The sequence below is a fragment of the Bombina bombina genome, chromosome 2, assembly GCF_027579735.1.
Source record: "Bombina bombina isolate aBomBom1 chromosome 2, aBomBom1.pri, whole genome shotgun sequence".
Taxonomy (NCBI): domain Eukaryota; kingdom Metazoa; phylum Chordata; class Amphibia; order Anura; family Bombinatoridae; genus Bombina; species Bombina bombina.
This window is the reverse complement of record NC_069500.1, coordinates 416061421-416082594: the sequence shown is the minus strand read 5'-3', so window position 1 is coordinate 416082594 and position 21174 is coordinate 416061421. Positions and strand designations below refer to the sequence as shown.

Genomic DNA, 21174 nt, shown 5'->3' with positions numbered 1-21174 from the left:
GACATAAATCACATCTATTTAAATGAGAAGGAACCTTGGCTTCCCCACAGTCAGAACACAATCTATCTGGTAGTTCAGACATGTTAAACAGGCATAAACTTGATAACAAAGCACAAAAAACGTTTTAAAATAAAACCGTTACTGTCACTTTAAATTTTAAACTGAACACACTTTATTACTGCAATTGCGAAAAAGTATGAAGGAATTGTTCAAAATTCACCAAAATTTCACCACAGTGTCTTAAAGCCTTAAAAGTATTGCACACCAAATTTGGAAGCTTTAACCCTTAAAATAACGGAACCGGAGCCGTTTTTATATTTAACCCCTTTACAGTCCCTGGAATCTGCTTTGCTGAGACCCAACCAAGCCCAAAGGGGAATACGATACCAAATAATGCCTTCAGAAAGACTTTTCTATGTATCAGAGCTCCACACACATGCAGCTGCATGTCATGCTGTTCTCAAAAACAAGTGCGCCATACCGGCGCGAAAATGAGGCTCTGACTATGATTAGGGAAAGCCCCAATAGAATAAAGTTAAACACTAAAAAACTCTAAGCCATCTCCGTGGAGATGTTGCCTGTACAACGGCAAAGAGAATGACTGGGGTAGGCGGAGCCTAGGAGGGATCATGTGACCAGCTTTGCTGGGCTCTTTGCCATTTCCTGTTGGGGAAGAGAATATCCCACAAGTAAGGATGACGCCGTGGACCGGACACACCTATGTTGGAGAAAAGGTGTTTTAAGTAGTCTGGATGCCTGCTATTGGTACCACATCCGGTGGCAGGCAGAGTCCTCTGCAAGTTTAGCTGAGGTCTGGGATTTTTCGGACTTAAACGTTATGGAATTCATCCTTTGTAAAAAGAAAGCAGTGTGTTTTTAATATTTAAAGACACAGTAACATATAATCTTAATTAGTCAGATTGTAAATTAAGATGTTCCAAAAAACCTACTCCATATTAGTTTATCCAATGCTAATTAATTAAAGTAACATTAGGACGTTTCCTTTGTTATTTAAAGACACAGTAACTCTTGTTATGATCAATTTTATTGATTAAAATGTGAATAAGGATGTTACATACACTTTATCCTAAGTATATCCAATGTTAATGGATTAATTTAAAGCAACATTAGGACGTTTCCTTTGTTATTTAGACACAGTAACTCTGGTTATGATCAATTTTATTAAATTAAATGTGAAAAGGATGTTTCATACATTTTATGCCTTCATACTAATGCAAAAACTTTTCCACCTCATGTGTGTGTCGAGTTTACAGTTCAGAGATAAACCTTTTCTTAGAGCCAACATTGTCTCGAATGCTGCAAGAAACATTCTGACAAGGTTTAATATATCCGCAGCCTTCTCAAGTGTCCTAAAACCTTAACGTCCATTCATCTAGTGCCCTGCACTTCCTCCACGACTCCCCCTGGAGGAATTTTGCAAGACATTGCTTCCCACTGGTGCTAAGCGGTCGCGGGTGCGTTGTCGGCTTTTCCCATGTTGCAGGGAAAGCGCAAGAGGAAAAATAAACATTCAGTGAGTGAGATTTCTGTCACAGTTGTTGCTCTCTCTAAGATCTCCCCCCAGATACCTGAGGAAGGAGATACTTTGGTAGCGTCTGAGGGTAAAATCTCAGATCTGACGTTATGATTCCTCCTACTGATAATGAAGTAGTCTTCAGGTTTAAGCTAGATCACCTTCGGCTAGTATTTAAGGAGGTTTTAGCTACTCTAAAAAAACTTCACTGTCGCTGTTAATTCTATGTGGTACCAACTCGAGCTTTTAAGATCATTGCTAATTTCTCAAGGAGTCTTGGCAGACGGTATGCCCCGTGGAAGGGAAGTTTCATGCTAGCCAGGAGATCTATTCCCATAGAGGATAATGGTTTACTTTTCAGGAACCCATGGACAAGTGGGTAGTGGGATTGCTCAAGATGGCATCCTAGGTTTGGTATTGCTACCTCTGGCGGCAGCATACTAGTTCATTCCGTGTCTGGATCTATTCGGACAGACTCCACACAATGCAATCTAGAATAGATATGGCCCTTAATTGGCCAACTCCTTTCTTACAGTACTTCCTGTCCGGTATTAAGCGGGGAACTAAGTTTCTTACATGTAATTAGCAAGAGTCCATGAGCTAGTGACGTATGGGATATACATTCCTACCAGGAGGGGCAAAGTTTCCCAAACCTCAAAATGCCTATAAATACACCCCTCACCACACCCACAATTCAGTTTTACAAACTTTTCCTCCCATGGAGGTGGTGAAGTAAGTTTGTGCTAGATTCTACGTTGATATGCGCTTCGCAGCAGGCTGAAGCCCGGTTTTCCTCTCAGAATGCAGTGAATGTCAGAGGGATGTGAAGAGAGTATTGTCTATTTGAATACAATGGTCTTCCTCTAGGGGATCTATTTCATAGGTTCTCTGTTATCGGTCGTAGAGATTTCTTCTCCTACCTCCCTTTTCAGATTGACGATATACTCTTATATACCATTAACTCTACTGATTCTCGTTTCAGTACTGGTTTCGCTATCTACTATATGTAGATGAGTGTCTTAGGGTAAGTAAGTCTTATTTTATTTATGACACTCTAAGCTATGGTTGGGCACTTTATATGTAAAGTTCTAAATATGTGTTTAAACTTATATTTGCCATGATTCAGGATAATCAGTATTCCTTCATTCAGACTGTCAGTTTCATTATTTTAGGATAATGCATATGAATATTTTTTTCTTACCTTAAAATTTTCAATTGACTTTTCTCTTGTTAAGTGTATCCAGTCCACGGATCATCCATTACTTGTGGGATATTCTCCTTCCCAACAGGAAGTTGCAAGAGGATCACCCACAGCAGAGCTGCTATATAGCTCCTCCCCTCACTGCCATATCCAGTCATTCTCTTGCAACTCTCAACAAAGATGGACGTAGTAAGAGGAGAGTGGTGTATTATAGTTAGTTTTTTAACTTCAATCAAAAGTTTATTTTTAAATGGTACCAGAGTGTACTGTTTCATCTCAGGCAGCATTAGAAGAAGAATCTGCCTGTTATTTCTATGATCTTAGCAGAAGTAACTAAGATCCATGGCTGTTCTCACATATTCTGAGTGAAGTAACTTCAGAGGGGGAATGGCGTGCAGGTTTTCCTGCAATAAGGTATGTGCAGTTAATATATTTCTAGGGATGGAATTTGATAGAAAAATGCTGCTGATACCGGATTAATGTAAGTAAAGCCTTAAATGCAGTGATAGCGACTGGTATCAGGCTTATTAACAGAGATACATACTCTTATAAAAGTGTAATATAAAACGTTTGCTGGCATGTTAATCGTTTTTATATATGTTTGGTGACAAAACTTATTGGGGCCTAGTTTTTTTCCACATGGCTGGCTTGATTTTTGCCTAGAAACAGTTTCCTGAAGAAGCGTACCACTATCCCGGTTGAGGTCAGTTGTGCTTTTTCAGATCCAATGGATAAAAAATTGGAGGGCTACCTTAAGAAAATGCTTATTCAACAAGGTTTTATTTTACAGCCCCTTGCATGCATTGCGCCTGTCACTGCTGCGGCGGCATTCTGGTTTGAGGCCCTGGAAGAGGCCGTCCATACAGCTCCATTGACTGAAATTGTTGACAAGCTTAGAACTCTTAAGCTAGCTAACTCATTTGTTTCTGATGCCATTGTTCATTTGACTAAACTAACGGCTAAGAATTCCGGATTCGCCATCCAGGCGCGTAGGGCGCTATGGCTCAAATCCTGGTCAGCTGATGTGACTTCAAAGTCTAAATTACTCAACATTCCTTTCAAGGGGCAGACCTTATTCGGGCCTGGTTTGAAAGAAATTATTGCTGACATTACTGGAGGTAAGGGTCATACCCTTCCTCAGGACAGGGCCAAATCAAAGGCCAAACAGTCTAATTTTCGTGCCTCAATTTGACTACTTTTTGCATTTGCGGGCGCGTCAAATGTTAGACTTTATTACGTCATTTTTTGCGCAAACTTTTTTGGCGTGGGAAATTACGTTTTTGACGCAACTTCGTCATTTCCGGCGTCATACGTGACGTCGAGACCGTTCACACGGCAGCGTCATTAGTGACGCAAGTGTGTCATTTCCGGTCATTTTTTCTTCATTATTTCAATACCCCATTGTTGTTAGCCTCCTGCTTTCTTTTCTATCAAGAGGCCTATGCTTTTGCATTTTTTCCCATTCCTGAAACTGTCATTTAAGGAAATAGATCATTTTGCTTTATATGTTGTTTTTTCTCTTACATTGAGCAAGATGTCCCAATCTGATCCTGCCTCTGAAGTTTCTGCTGGAACATTGCTGCCTGACATGGGTTCTACAAAAGCTAAGTGCATTTGTTGTAAAATTGTAGAAATTATTCCACCGAATGTCATTTGTAATAGTTGTCATGATAAACTTTTACATGCAGATAGTGTTTCTATCAGTAATAGTACATTGCCAGTTGCAGTTCCTTCAACTTCTAATGTGCATAATATACCTGTAAATTTTAAAGAATTTGTTTCTGATTCTATTATGAAGGCTTTGTCTGCATTTCCACCTTCTCGTAAAAGGTCTTTTAAAACTTCTCATTTAGCTGATGAAATATCAAATGACCAACAACATAATAATTCATCCTCTTCTGATGAGGATCTATCTGAAACAAAAGATCCTTCCTCAGATATTGACACTGACAAATCTACTTATTTATAATAGAGTATATGCGTTCTTTATTAAAAGAAGTGTTAATTACTTTGGATATTGAGGTAACCAGTCCTATTGACGTTCAGTCTAATAAACGTTTAAATACTGTTTTTAAACCTCCTGTGGTTTCCCCAGGTGTTTTTCCCATTCCTGAGGCTATTTCTGATATTTCTAGGGAATGGAATAAGCCAGGTACTTCCTTTATTCCTTCTTCAAGGTTTAAGAGATTGTATCCTTTACCAGCAAAATCAATAGAGTTTGGGGAAAAGGTCCCCAAAGTTGATGGGGCTATTTCTCCAACATTGGTGTGTCCGGTCCACGGCGTCATCCTTACTTGTGGGATATTCTCTTCCCCAACAGGAAATGGCAAAGAGTCCCAGCAAAGCTGGTCACATGATCCCTCCTAGGCTCCGCCCACCCCAGTCATTCTCTTTGGCGTTGCACAGGCAACATCTCCACGGAGATGGTTAAGAGTTTTTTGGTGTTTAAATGTAGTTTTATTCTTCTATCAAGTGTTTGTTATTTTAAAATAGTGCTGGTATGTACTATTTACTCTGAAACAGAAAAGGATGAAGATTTCTGTTTGTAAGAGGAAGATGATTTTAGCAGACAGTACCTAAAATCGATTGCTGTTTCCACATAGGACTGTTGAGATGAAGTAACTTCAGTTGGGGGAAACAGTTAGCAGTCTTTTCTGCTTAAGGTATGACTAGCCATATTTCTAACAAGACCATGTAATGCTGGAAGGCTGTCATTTCCCCTCATGGGGACCGGTAAGCCATTTTCTTAGTTAAACATAAAAGAATAAAGGGCTTCAAAAAGGGCTTAAAAACTGGTAGACATTTTTCTGGGCTAAAACAATTGCTTTACTAGGCATATTATGCAGATTTTAACTAATTATTGGTATTATAATCTTGGGGAACGTTTAGAAAAACGGCAGGCACTGTGTTGGACACCTTTTTCAGATGGAGGCCTTTCTAGTTATAGACAGAGCCTCATTCTGGGACTGTATAGGGGTTAAATGTAAAAACGGCTCCGGTTCCGTTAATTTAAGGGTTAAAGCAATACTTTTAATGCTTTAAGACACTGTGGTGAAATTTTGGTGAATTTTGAACAATTCCTTCATACTTTTTCACATATTCAGTAATAAAGTGTTTTCAGTTTGAAATTTAAAGTGACAGTAACGGTTTTATTTTAAAACGTTTTTTGTGCTTTGTTGACAAGTTTAAGCCTGTTTAACATGTATGTACCATCAGATAAGCTATGTTCTATATGTATGAAAGCCAATGTGTCTCCCCATTTAAATTTATGTGATAATTGTGCCATAGTGTCCAAACAAAGTAAGGACAGTAATGCAACAGATAATGATATTGCCCAAGATGATTCCTCAAATGAGGGGGGTAAACATGATACTACATCATCCCCTACTGTGTCTACACCAGTTATGCCCACACAGGAGGCCCCTAGTACATCTAGTGCGCCAATACTTATTACCATGCAACAATTAACGGCTGTAATGGATAACTCCATAGCAAATCTTTTATCCAAAATGCCTACTTATCAGAGAAAGCGCGATTGCTCTGTTTTAAACACTGAAGAGCAAGAGGACGCTGATGATAACTGTTCTGACATACCCTCACACCAATCTCAAGGGGCCATGAGGGAGGTTTTGTCTGATGGAGAAATTTCAGATTCAGGAAAAATTTCTCATCAAGCTGAACCTGATGTTGTGACATTTAAATTTAAATTAGAACATCTCCGCGCACTGCTTAAGGAGGTGTTATCTACTCTGGATGATTGTGACAATTTGGTCATTCCAGAGAAATTATGTAAGATGGACAAGTTCCTAGAGGTTCCGGTGCCCCCCGACGCTTTTCCTATACCCAAGCGGGTGGCGGACATAGTAAATAAAGAGTGGGAAAGGCCCGGCATACCTTTTGTTCCCCCCCCCTATATTTAAGAAATTATTTCCTATAGTCGACCCCAGAAAGGACTTATGGCAGACAGTCCCCAAGGTCGAGGGGGCGGTTTCTACTCTAAACAAACGCACTACTATTCCTATCGAAGATAGTTGTGTTTTCAAAGATCCTATGGATAAGAAATTAGAGGGTTTGCTTAAAAAGATTTTTGTACAGCAAGGTTACCTTCTACAACCAATTTCATGCATTGTTCCTGTCACTACGGCAGCGTGTTTCTGGTTCGAGGAACTAGAAAAATCGCTCAGTAAAGAATCTTCGTATGAGGAGGTTATGGACAGAGTTCAAGCACTTAAATTGGCTAACTCTTTTGTTTTAGATGCCGCTTTGCAATTAGCTAGATTAGCGGCGAAAAATTCAGGGTTTGCTGTCGTGGCGCGCAGAGTGCTTTGGCTAAAGTCTTGGTCAGCGGATGTGTCTTCCAAGACAAAATTGCTTAACATTCCTTTCAAAGGTAAAACATTATTTGGCCCTGATTTGAAAGAGATTATTTCAGACATCACTGGGGGAAAGGGCCACGCCCTCCCACAGGATAGGTCTTTTAAGGCTAATAATAAGCCTAATTTTCGTCCCTTTCGCAGAAACGGACCAGTCTCTAATTCTGTATCCTCTAAGCAAGAGGGTAATACTTCACAACCCAAACCAGCCTGGAAACCAATGCAAGGCTGGAACAAGGGTAAGCAGGCCAAGAAGCCTACCACTGCTACCAAAACAGCATGAAGGGATAGCCCCCGATCCGGGACCGGATCTAGTGGGGGGCAGACTTTCTCTCTTTGCTCAGGCTTGGGCAAGAGATGTTCAGGATCCTTGGGCGCTAGAAATAGTTTCTCAAGGTTATCTCCTGGAATTCAAGGAACTACCCCCAAGGGGAAGGTTCCACAGGTCTCAATTATCTTCAAACCAAATAAAGAGACAGGCATTCTTACATTGTGTAGAAGACCTGTTAAAGATGGGAGTGATACATCCAGTTCCAATAAGAGAACAAGGAATGGGATTTTATTCCAATCTGTTCATAGTTCCCAAAAAAGAGGGAACATTCAGACCAATTTTGGATCTAAAGATCCTAAACAAATTTCTCAGGGTACCATTGTTCAAAATGGAAACTATTCGAACGATCCTACCTACTATCCAGGAAAATCAATTTATGACTACCGTGGATTTAAAGGATGCGTACCTACATATTCCTATCCACAAGGAACATCATCAGTTCCTAAGGTTCGCTTTTCTGGACAAGCATTACCAGTTTGTGGCACTTCCATTTGGATTAGCCACTGCTCCAAGGATTTTCACAAAGGTACTAGGGTCCCTTCTAGCGGTTCTAAGACCAAGGGGCATTGCAGTAGTACCTTACTTGGACGACATCCTGATTCAAGCGTCGTCCCTGTCAAAAGCAAAGGCTCATACGGACATCGTCCTAGCCTTTCTCAGATCTCACGGATGGAAGGTGAACAAAGAAAAAAGTTCTCTGTCCCCGTCAACAAGAGTTCCCTTCTTGGGAACAATAATAGATTCCTTAGAAATGAGGATTTTTCTGACAGAGGTCAGAAAATCAAAACTTCTAAGCTCTTGTCAAGTACTTCATTCTGTTCCTCGTCCTTCCATAGCGCAGTGCATGGAAGTAATAGGATTGATGGTTGCAACAATGGACATAGTTCCTTTTGCACGAATTCATCTAAGACCATTACAACTGTGCATGCTCAGACAGTGGAATGGGGATTATGCAGACTTGTCTCCGACGATTCAAGTAGATCAAAAGACCAGATATTCACTCCGTTGGTGGCTGACCCTGGACAATCTGTCACAGGGAATGAGCTTCCGCAGACCAGAGTGGGTCATTGTCACGACCGACGCCAGCCTAGTGGGCTGGGGCGCGGTCTGGGAATCCCTGAAAGCTCAGGGTCTATGGTCTCGGGAAGAGTCTCTTCTCCCGATAAACATTCTGGAACTGAGAGCGATATTCATTGCTCTCAGAGCTTGGCCTCAACTAGCAAAGGCCAAATTCATAAGGTTTCAGTCAGACAACATGACGACCGTTGCATATATCAATCATCAGGGGGGAACAAGGACTTCCCTGGCGATGAAAGAAGTGACCAAGATAATTCAATGGGCGGAGAATCACTCCTGCCACTTGTTTGCGATCCACATCCCAGGAGTGGAAAATTGGGAAGCGGATTTTCTGAGTCGTCAGACATTCCATCCGGGGGAGTGGGAACTCCATCCGGAAATCTTTGCCCAAATAACTCAATTATGGGGCATTCCAGACATGGATCTGATGGCGTCTCGTCAGAACTTCAAGGTTCCTTGCTACGGGTCCAGATCCAGGGATCCCAAGGCGACCCTAGTAGATGCACTAGTAGCACCTTGGACCTTCAACCTAGCTTATGTATTCCCACCGTTTCCTCTCATCCCCAGGCTGGTAGCCAGGATCAATCAGGAGAGGGCCTTGGTGATCTTGATAGCTCCTGCGTGGCCACGCAGGACTTGGTATTCAGACCTGGTGAATATGTCATCGGCTCCACCATGGAAGCTACCTTTGAGACAGGACCTTCTTGTTCAGGGTCCATTCGAACATCCGAATCTGGTTTCCCTCCAACTGACGGCTTGGAGATTGAACGCTTGATTTTATCAAAGCGTGGGTTTTCAGATTCTGTAATAGATACTCTGATTCAGGCTAGAAAGCCTGTAACTAGAAAAATTTACCATAAAATATGGAAAAAATATATCTGTTAGTGTGAATCTAAAGGATTCCCATGGAACAAGATAAAAATTCCTAAGATTCTATCCTTTCTACAAGAAGGTTTGGAGAAAGGATTATCTGCAAGTTCTCTGAAGGGACAGATCTCTGCTTTATCTGTTTTACTTCTCAAAAGACTGGCAGCTGTGCCAGATGTTCAAGCATTTGTTCAGGCTCTGGTTAGGATCAAGCCTGTTTACAGACCTTTGACTCCTCCCTGGAGTCTAAATCTAGTTCTTTCAGTTCTTCAAGGGGTTCCGTTTGAACCCTTACATTCCGTAGATATTAAGTTATTATCTTGGAAAGTTTTGTTTTTGGTTGCAATTTCTTCTGCTAGAAGAGTTTCAGAGTTATCTGCTCTGCAGTGTTCTCCGCCCTATCTGGTGTTCCATGCAGATAAGGTGGTTTTGCGTACTAAGCCTGGTTTTCTTCCGAAAGTTGTTTCCAACAAAAATATTAACCAGGAGATAGTTGTACCTTCTTTGTGTCCGAATCCAGTTTCAAAGAAGGAACGTTTGTTACACAATTTGGACGTAGTCCGTGCTCTAAAATTCTATTTAGAGGCTACTAAAGATTTCAGACAAACATCTTCCTTGTTTGTTGTTTATTCTGGTAAAAGGAGAGGTCAAAAAGCGACTTCTACCTCTCTTTCCTTTTGGCTTAAAAGCATTATCAGATTGGCTTATGAGACTGCCGGACAGCAGCCTCCTGAAAGAATCACAGCTCACTCCACTAGGGCTGTGGCTTCCACATGGGCCTTCAAGAACGAGGCTTCTGTTGACCAGATATGTAAGGTAGCGACTTGGTCTTCACTGCACACTTTTGCCAAATTTTACAAATTTGATACTTTTGCTTCTTCGGAGGCTATTTTTGGGAGAAAGGTTTTGCAAGCCGTGGTGCCTTCCATTTAGGTGACCTGATTTGCTCCCTCCCTTCATCCGTGTCCTAAAGCTTTGGTATTGGTTCCCACAAGTAAGGATGACGCCGTGGACCGGACACACCAATGTTGGAGAAAACAGAATTTATGCTTACCTGATAAATTACTTTCTCCAACGGTGTGTCCGGTCCACGGCCCGCCCTGGTTTTTTAATCAGGTCTGATGAATTATTTTCTCTAACTACAGTCACCACGGTATCATATGGTTTCTCCTATATATATTTCCTCCTGTCCGTCGGTCGAATGACTGGGGTGGGCGGAGCCTAGGAGGGATCATGTGACCAGCTTTGCTGGGACTCTTTGCCATTTCCTGTTGGGGAAGAGAATATCCCACAAGTAAGGATGACGCCGTGGACCGGACACACCGTTGGAGAAAGTAATTTATCAGGTAAGCATAAATTCTGTTTTCTACTCTTGCTAAACGTACCACTATTCCTATGGAAGATAGCACTTCCTTTAAGGATCCTTTAGATAGGAAACTTGAATCTTATCTAAGGAAGGCCTATTTATATTCAGGTCATCTTCTCAGACCTGCTATTTCTTTGGGTGATGTTGCGGCTGCTTCAACTTTCTGGTTGGAAACTTTAGCGCAACATGAATTGGATTTTGACATATCTAGCATTGTTTGCTTACTGCAACATGCTAATCATTTTATTTGTGATGCAATTTTTGATATAATCAAAATTGATGTTAGATCCATGTTTTTAGCTGTATTAGCTAGAAGAGCTTTATGGCTTAAATCTTGGAATGCTGATATGTCATCTAAATCTAGATTACTATCTCTTTCCAAGGTAATAATTTATTTGGTTCTCAGTTGGATTCTATTATTTCAACTATCACTGGAGGAAAAGGAATTTTTTTGCCTCAGGATAAAAAACCTAAGGGTAAATCTAAGGCTTCTCACCGTTTTCGTTCCTTTCGTCAGAATAAGGAACAAAAACTCAATCCTCCTCCCAAGGAATCTGCTTCCAGTTGGAAGCCTTCCTCAAATTGGAATAAATCCAAGCCATTTAGGAAAACAAAGTCTGCCCCTAAGTCCGCATGAAGGTGCGGCCCTCATTCCAACTCAGCTGGTAGGGGGCAGATTAAGGTTTTTCAAGGATTGTTGGATAACATCTGTCCAAAATCATTGGATTCAGAGCATTATCTCTCAAGGGTATCGAATAGGATTCAAAGTAAGACCTCCTGTGAGATTTTTTTTCTCACGCATCCCTGTAAATCCAGTAAAAGCTCAGGCTTTTCTGAGGTGTGTTTCAGACCTGGAGTCTTCAGGGGTAATCATGCCAGTTCCTCTTCAGGAACAAGGTTTGGGGGTTTTTTCAAACCTATTCATTGTACCAAAGAAAGAATATTTGTTCAGACCAGTTCTGGATCTGAAAATTTTGAATCGTTATGTAAGAGTACCAACTTTCAAGATGGTGACTATAAGGACTATTCTGCCTTTTGTTCAGCAAGGACATTATATGTCCACAATAGACTTGCAGGATGCATACCTTCATATTCCGATTCATCCATTACACTTTCAGTTTCTGAGATTCTCTTTTCTAGACAAGCACTACCAATTTGTTGTTCTTCCATTTGGCCTAGCAACAGCTCCAAGAATCTTTTCAAAGGTTCTGGGTGCCCTACTATCTGTAATCAGAGAACAGGGTATTGCGGTGTTTCCTTATTTGGACGATATCTTGGTACTAGCTCAGCCTTTACATACTGCAGAATCTCACACAAATAAACTAGTGTTGTTTCTTCGGAAACATGGTTGGAGGATCAATTTACCAAAAAGTTTCTTTATTCCTCAGACAACGGTCACCTTTTTAGGCTTCCAGATAGATTCAGTGTCCATGACTCTGTCTCTAACAGACAAGAGATGTTTAAAGTTGGTTGCAGCCTGCCGGCACCTTCAGTCTGTCATTCCCTTCAGTGGCTATGTGCATGGAAGTTTTAGGTCTCATGACTGCAGCATCAGACGCGATCCCCTTTGCTTTGTATGCTGAATCAATGGTGCAGGGATTATACAAAGATATCACAATTAATATCCTTGAATCCCAATGTACGACACTCTCTGACATGGTGGATAGATCGTTTGGTTCAAGGGGCTTCTTTTGTTCGCCCAACCTGGACTGTGATCACAACAGATGCGAGTCTTTCAGGTTGGGGAGCTGTTTGGGGATCTCTGACAGCACAAGGGGTTTGGAAATCTCAAGAGGCGAGATTACCAATCAATATTTTAGAACTCCGTGCAATTCTCAGGGCTCTTCAGTTCTGGCCTCTACTAAAGAGAGAATTTGTTTTCAGACAGACAATATCACAACTGTGGCTTATGTCAATCATCAGGGTGGGACTCACAGTCCCCAAGCTATGAAAGAAGTATCTCAGATACTTGCCTGGGCGGAATCCAGCTCCTGTCTAATATCTGCGGTGCATATCCCAGGCGTAGACAATTGGGAGGCGGATTATCTCAGCCGCCAGACTTTACATCCAGGGGAGTGGTCTCTCCATCCAGATGTGTTTTCTCAGATTGTTCAGATGTGGGGGCTTCCAGAGAGAGATCTCATGGCCTCTCATCTAAACAAGAAACTTCCCAGATACCTGTCCAGGTCCAGGGATGTTCAGGCGGAAGCAGTGGATGCGCGGACACTTCCTTGGTGTTATCAACCTGCTTACATCTTTCCGCCTCTAGTTCTCCTTCCAAGAGTGATCTCCAAAATCATCATGGAACAGTCTTTTGTGTTGCTGGTGGCTCCAGCATGGCCACACAGGTTTTGGTATGCGGATCTGGTTCGGATGTCCAGTTGCCCGCCTTGGCCACTTCAGTTACGGCCAGACCTACTATCTCAAGGTCCGTTTTTCCATCAGGATCTCAAATCATTAAATTTGAAGGTGTGGAAATTGAACGCTTAGTTCTAAGACATAGAGGTTTCTCTGACTCCGTGACTAATACTATGTTACAAGCTCGTAAATCTGTTTCTAGAAAGATTTATTATAGAGTTTGGAAGACTTACATTTCGTGGTGTTCTTCTCATAAATTCTCCTGGCATTCTTTTAGAATTCCTAGAATTTTACAGTTTCTTAAGGATGGTTTGGATAAGGGTTTGTCTGCAAGTTCCTTGAAAGGACAAATATCCGCTCTTTCTGTTTTATTCCACAGGAGGATTGCTATTCTTTCTGATATTCACTGTTTTGTACAGGCTTTAGTTCGTATTAAGCCTGTCATTAATCAATTTCTCCTCCTTGGAGTCTTAATTTGGTTCTGAAGGCTTTACAGGCTCCTCCATTTGAGCCTATGCATTCTTTGGACATTAAACTTTTGGCTATTTCTTCTGCTAGAAGAGTTTCTGAGCTATCTGCTCTTTCTTGTGAGTCTCCTTTTCTGATTTTTCATCAGGATAAGGCAGTTTTCAGATTTGCAAAGCAGCAACTTGGTCCTCTTTGCATACATTTACTAAATTCTACCATTTTGATGTATTTGCTTCTTCGGAAGCAGTTTTTGGTAGAAAAGTTCTTCAGGCAGCTGTTTCAGTTTGATTCTTCTGCTTTTGATTTAAGTTTTTTTTCTTTCAAAGTGAAAATAACTTATTTTTTGGGTTGTGGATTATTTTTTCAGCGGAATATGGCTGTTTTTATTTTATTCCCTCCCTCTCTAGTGACTCTTGAGTGGAAGACTCCACATCTTGGGTATTGATATCCCATATGTCACTAGCTCATGGACTCTTGCCAATTACATGAAAGAAAACATAATTTATGTAAGAACTTACCTGATAAATTCATTTCTTTCATATTGGCAAGAGTCCATGAGGCCCACCCTTTTTATGGTGGTTATGATTTTTTTGTATAAAGCACAATTATTTCCAAATATCCTTTGTTGATGCTTTCTACTCCTTTCTTTATCACCCCACTGCTTGGCTATTCGTTAAACTGAATTGTGGGTGTGGTGAGGGGTGTATTTATAGGCATTTTGAGGTTTGGGAAACTTTGCCCCTCCTGGTAGGATTGTATATCCCATATGTCACTAGCTCATGGACTCTTGCCAATATGAAAGAAATGAATTTATCAGGTAAGTTCTTACATAAATTATGTTTTCCGTTTTCCTTCGGCCGAATGGCTGGGGATTATGGGTAAGGGAAGTGACAATTAACAGCTCTGCTTGGGTGCTCTTTGCCACCTCCTGTTGGCCAGGAGATGAATTCCCACTAGTAATTGGTATTAAATCGTGGACTCTTCATGCCTGGAAAGAAATATATTTATCAGGTAAGCATTTTTTTTTTCCCCTGCTCCTATTTTGTTTGCTCTTATTACTTTTCCTTCCTCTTTGTGCTCGGCTGTACATTAGACTGAGGTACTGGTGAGGTGGGAGAAGTTTTATAGAGTTCTTGGGGTTTGGGAATCTTTGCCTCCTAGTGGTATGGAAGAGTAATTCCTAGGAGTAACAGATTGTGGTCTCTCACTACCATGAAATAAATTAATTTATCTGGTAAGCATAAATTTGTTTTGATTCTGTATTGAAAAAAACAAATGCTACTTTCCAACTGTTCAGCAAAAGTAGTTAGATTAAAAAGGATTGTGAAATATGTGCTGCTATCAAAACACTGCCAAACTGAGGCAGGATAATTAATACTATGTCTCTTTTCATAATTACATAGAAAAATCTTACACACTTCCTGATGTGGATAACATGCATTTACACACAGAGGTTGGATTATTGGTAATATAATGCCTTTGTAACGCATTTACAATATTTCAAAGTAAAGAGAATGCAAAACATCTACACAAACTATTTTTACAAGCAGGTTAAAGTGTATCTAGCCCCCTTTTTACTTTTCTTTTTTTTTTTTAAATGTAGTAGTGCACAATTAGTATTTCAGGGACAGCTACACAAGCAATACAATCAATTACAACCATGGGATCAGAACAAAATTAAGTAGCTTTATATTTTATATTTACCAGTTAGGACTCACAACCTTTATAGATTTATATTTGTTTGCTTTTACCATCCACCCATTTGTGTACAGTTTTAAAACTCCCTAGGTTTAACCAATGCTATTGTAAACTAAGCACAATCTACCACTGTGCATTAGTAATAAAACTATGCCTGTTTTTTTCTATTTTAGGGAAAGGTGTTGGAAGACTTCGCACGCTCAGACATCAGTGTTCTTCTTGCCAGTTCTTCCTCCTTGGCCATGTCCTGTGACCCATCTCAGCTTGTCCAGTCTAACTCCTTTGAGCCATTAAGGAGGGCGGTTCCTGGTAGTTGTGGCTTTTTTATGCTTCTGATGAGTTATTTCAGTCTGGAGAATTGTTCTTAACACTCCTTCGTAAAGCCCTGTTGCAGCGCGGTGCGGCAACCTCACCTGCTGATACCTTCATTAACTGCTTGTACATTTGTTTTGTTTTTGTTTTTTTAATATAAGGATGCATTGGTTTCTTTCCCTTTATCTGGGTAAACAGCAACCTGAGTTTCTTGGGCTTTTCATATAAAATATCTAACCACATGTAAAAACTGTGGTGAATGGCTTTTTTTTTTTTTTTTTTTGGGAGAGATGTTTCTCTGGGCACTTTAAATCAATGGAAAAACCCATTTACTTGCACATATCATTTTAAACTGTTGCAATGGAAGCATTGAAATTCTAATGAAGATTATCAAATTCCGGTTACTGGCTTTCTCTAGCACTTAGAGCTGTGCAAGCAACTTTAATCATTTTTGTACATGACTGTAAATTTCAAAATGCATCCCTGTCTAGTGATATCCATACATACACCATACAAGTCATAACACATTTGTACAATATAAAGCTGCTGCAATTTAACACCCCCACAAAAATTAAACCTGGGGCATTTGTGCCATTAACTGGCTTTTTTGGCCTATGCGTTTCACTTATTGAGGAACTTTAGGCAGACATTTCTTAAAGTGGAACTATATACAGCAAGTGAAACCAAATAACCAAATGTTCTAGAATTCTATTTTTGTCCCGTTCCCTTTTCCACTTTTTTTTTTTTTTTTTTTTTTGCCCTCTCACTATTGTTTGGTCGGCTTTCAGAACATTTTGAGTATGTTGGTTCATTGAACAGCTTGGCTAGTTTTTTTGTTCAATTAAGCATTTAGCTGTGTATTTCTTTAATTCTCCTACTGGATAAGTTTTTATTTTTTTTATTAACAAACCTAGTTTAATTTTCACAGACCTATTACTGCTTTTTTGGATTTGAGACCTTCAGTTCTGTACGGTTTAAGAAAAGGTTTTTGCATCCATGTTGGGGCAACAAATCAAGCTAGCGCTAATCCTATATTTTTAACTGTAAATCTTTATTTGCAAGTATTTTGTTCTTGGGATAGTATAATGTGGAGTTTACTAGACATGTATATACCAGTGCAGTGCCTCCTCCTTTGTCTCCTCACTGCTCTTTGGTGAAAGATTTGCCTTCTTTAAAATTGCCGTGCCCTTGCATGACTGTTAAGCTTTTTTCTGTGCAAAGATGAATCTCTTAAGTGCCACACACATAATTATCAAATTTGTTACCTCTAAATTGTATTGATTTGAAATGTTCTCCTCTAGCCTACTTATAGATAAACAGTTCTATTTTAAATTTTGCTATCTCCTTTCTTTTCACTGATTCTGGCAGCAACTACTTTGTTTAAAAAAAAAAAAAAACTGCCTAGAAATTCACAAAAATGCATTTGTAATTTATGAAAATAAATTGAAATCTCGTTCATAATTTTCCCCCAGTTTTTTTTTAATCTGCTTGTGAAAACAGTTGAGATTTTTATTGCAAATAATTTGTATTGTGACTGATTTATATAGTGATTGTTTGATACAATGATGTGAGTTGGAGCTGATGCTCAAGAAATAGATGTCAAATTACAACTTTTACAATACACCAGGAAGTGTAGCACTTAGCCATACACATTTCTATATTGTGTGAGAGAGAGGCACTCCTTTTTGGTGAGGACAATTTAGATTATAATCTAACTGCTCTTGTTAAAAACAAATCTTTAATGTTGGATGCAAATTGTTTACTAAACTTTGCTGCCAGGCTACATTGAAATGTTTTGCACACATCTCCATTACATAGCCAAAGGAATTACACATGGCATTGTCCTTAAATTGTAGATTTTCTCAAGTATGGCATTTGAATTCACTTAGAGCAGTTTTATTACGTTTTGCAGTTCTACATGCATGACAAAGCATTGTGCTTGAGAAATATTGCCAAGTAAACACCTAACTAAACTTCTAAAAAGAAAATTCCTTAAACGGGACAAGGAAAATATACATCTATGCACTATATCTTATTGCTCATTTTTAATTTTCCATGTTTCTCCTATATCGCCATTCTATATTAGGCATCAGGGAAAGCAGAAGCCATATTCTGAAAAGGAGTCATATATATATATTTTATTTTTTGTGCATTCCCTATGATATGCTTTACTCCACATACAGAGTACCTGGTGAAATAGCAAAACTATTAACACTGATGGTCAGTATTTTTATAGATAATGGCCTCAGCTGGCAATTGATGTATCCTGTTTTGCAACCAGGCTTATCAGAAATTAATGTTCTCATAAGATCTTTCAGCAGTGTCCGTTACTGTCAGGCATTATAAATTTTTCCCGCTTTTGACGTAATTTATTTTAATTTTAAAGCAGGAAAACCTATTCCATTCCAGCTAAAGGATTCCAGTGTTCATGTGAGGTTTTACGGGAGCATGTGAATAGCCAAAAATGCCTGCTGTGTGTTTCCCCCCCCCCCCCCCTTCTCCTTAATATTAATACCCATATTGGAGGTGTCACTACTAACTGCACTTCACCAACTGCCTTCAGGTCTACACTGTTCACAAGCAAAAACAAACCTGAGATTTACTCATTTTAACCAGTTAACCTTGCTGTGGTTGCTATTGATTAGTGCTGGGTATCATGAACAGGCGCATTTGTAAAAGGTGGATAATATCTTGCACACTACTTTAAATGTTCAGCTTTCTCAAATCATTAAGTGGAGATGCAACCAATGGTCAAAACTGGTGATTTATTTTCTTATCATTACATTTTGTGTTGTCCATATAATGCACTCTTAACAGATTACTAAAAGAGCTTTGTACTTGCTTTGTACTGTTGGTGCCTTTTTAGTCTTGTATTCAAAAATGTGTGTAGCTGATTAAGTAGGTTGTCAAGATTGATGTTTCACTGCTGGAAAGGGCCTGTAGTTCAGTGCTAGATGTATATAGCCCAGATGCAGAACCATCTAGCAGTGAATGGTTTTCAAAAGATATATATTGAAATATTTTATAACAATTCATGTATGTTCCTTTAAACTGTATTGTAACAGCTAAACTTGTATTTTATTGTGAAAGGTATGTAATCTGGATAATTGATTAAGACAAAATTGTAAGAGATTTATAATTTTTGTTAATTCTATTGATGTATTTAACTTTTTCCTCAATTGGTTGAATGTTCTATATTTCTGGCTTAAACTTGTTAAAACATTGTAAGACAAAACAAAAAGCGGATTAAATAATTAAATTGTATTCCTGTATTACCAACAATGTATTTTTATGTACAAAATTTTATTTTTTTCCCCCCACAAATTTAACTGGGAAGCAAATATCTCACTGTATTGCAGTTTCACATCCAGTTAGGGAAACAAAGGTAAGGGGTGTGCAAATTTTATGTATTTACACAGATATTTTAGAGCTGAACGCCACAGTTGCCATTTATTGCATTTTGTTTCGCTAATGAATACTGAATGCTGTATAATTGTGCATTCCTAGTAACTAATGCTTATTGGTTGACCAAAATATATAAATGGTATGTAAAAACAGTTTATTTGGATCTAGGGATGCTCATTTGGTCATTTTATCTGCTGCCAAATGCAAAGAAGGCGGCTGCTCATGGCATTTGGCTCTTTTTGGAGCAGGAATTCTTTTTGTGAAAGTGCAATGCACATCTCTTTCTAGAACAGTAGTTTCAAACATTTGTTGCATAGTTTCTGGAGACTCCTTTGTTCTTTTCCTCATATTCCTTACTCGTTAGCAAGGATATTGCATGTGTGATACAATGATAAACTGAAAGCATCGAACAAAGAAAAAGATTTGAATCAATTTAAAATGTATAGTTTCTCTATTTTGTACAAAACGGGTTAATTTTGAAAAGAGGATTCAAATATCTGAGGTGCACATTTTAGATTTCTTGCTTTATATTTCACGGTATATGATAAAACATTTGCACTTCTTGATAATACGTTCTGAATTCAGTTGGAGAGGTGGAGACTTGCAAAGCCAGTGGTCTTCAGTAAACACTACTCTTCCCACCTTTTTCAGATCTAATCTCTCCCGTTTTCATGTTTGGAGTAAAATGGATTAGAACTGTTAAAATCATGTAAGTAGTCATTAATTGTACATTTTTAAGATATTGTCATGCATTAAATGTCACTTTTTATGTATAGAACCTATAAGTGTGAATAAAGACTATTCTTGCAGTGAACAGATGTGGCATATGCAGTTATCTCCGCAGTAAGTTGTATAAAAATGACAGAATATGGGGTACTTATCCTTTTTAGCTATTAACTTGTATTGTACATACTTAGCTTGAAAGATTCATTAGCATGAACTCCTGATATAAGGAGTTTAATTGAATGTGGCATAAAGAACATTTCTTACAGGTGGGGAGAGTCTATGATCCATTACTCCTGGGAATTACTCTTCTTGGCCACTAGTAGGAGGCAAATATTCCCAAATCCCCTATCACCTTACTGATAATCAGTCTGGTCTTTGCCTCCACTGGAGGAAGGTGAAAAATGAGTGCTTCTGATAGTCTTCTGTGAGAGGGGTTCTCAGATTGATTTGAGGCCCATTTCCCCTTAGCTGCTGTTAGACTGAGGGGTTTATTCAGAGTATTAGTTAGTGGCACAATTGCTATCTTATGGGGAGTTTGTCACAAGCCTTCCACAGGTGTAAGTACATATTTTTATTTAGGGCACTCATTTAGCCAGTTGGGCTATATAGTTTGTACACTATTGTACTCTGTAGCCTGGAGACAGTATTTGTTTTGTATGTCTCTTAATTTTTAAGGTGCTATTCAATTTTAAATTTTTTGCACAAGTTTTTTTTGTGGGGTTAGTGCATGTCTGCTTGTCTGTGCCTACTAGTGTACCAAGTTTGAGCATGTCGTCTAGTCAAGAGATTGCACATCTTTCTTACTTTTTTCTTTTTATACTTTAGTATACTTAACCACGCTGTTTACATGAGCGTTCTGTCTGTTTTTGAGCAAGATTTTAGATTTCTCCAACATAGGTGTGTCCGGTCCACGGCGTCATCCTTACTTGTGGGATATTCTCTTCCCCAACAGGAAATGGCAAAGAGCCCAGCAAAGCTGGTCACATGATCCCTCCTAGGCTCCGCCTTCCCTAGTCATTCTCTTTGCCGTTGTACAGGCAACATCTCCACGGAGATGGCTTAGAGTTTTTTAGTGTTTAACTGTAGTTTTTATTATTCAATCAAGAGTTTGTTATTTTAAAATAGTGCTGGTATGTACTATTTACTCTGAAACAGAAAAGAGATGAAGATTTCTGTTTGTAAGAGGAAAATGATTTTAGCAACCGTTACTAAAATCGATGGCTGTTCCACACAGGACTGTTGAGAGGAATTAACTTCAGTTGGGGGAACAGTGAGCAGACTTTTGCTGCTTGAGGTATGACACATTCTAACAAGACGATGTAATGCTGGAAGCTGTCATTTTCCCTATGGGATCCGGTAAGCCATTGTATTACAGACAGTAAATAAGGGCTTCACAAGGGCTTTTTAAGACTGTAGACATTTTCTGGGCTAAATCGATTTATATATAAACATATTTTA

The 21174-nt window shown here is 39.3% G+C and overlaps 1 protein-coding gene across 1 annotated transcript in view; it reads left to right on the top strand.

The window, feature by feature from the left end:
- MAPK1 (mitogen-activated protein kinase 1) overlaps positions 1 to 19804 on the top strand; it is a gene marked incomplete in the record, with an annotated part of 532868 nt that extends 513064 nt beyond the window's left edge. Inside the window, 1 exon segment of the mRNA XM_053701940.1 lies at positions 15447 to 19804.
- Between the last annotated feature and the right edge of the window lie 1370 nt (positions 19805 to 21174).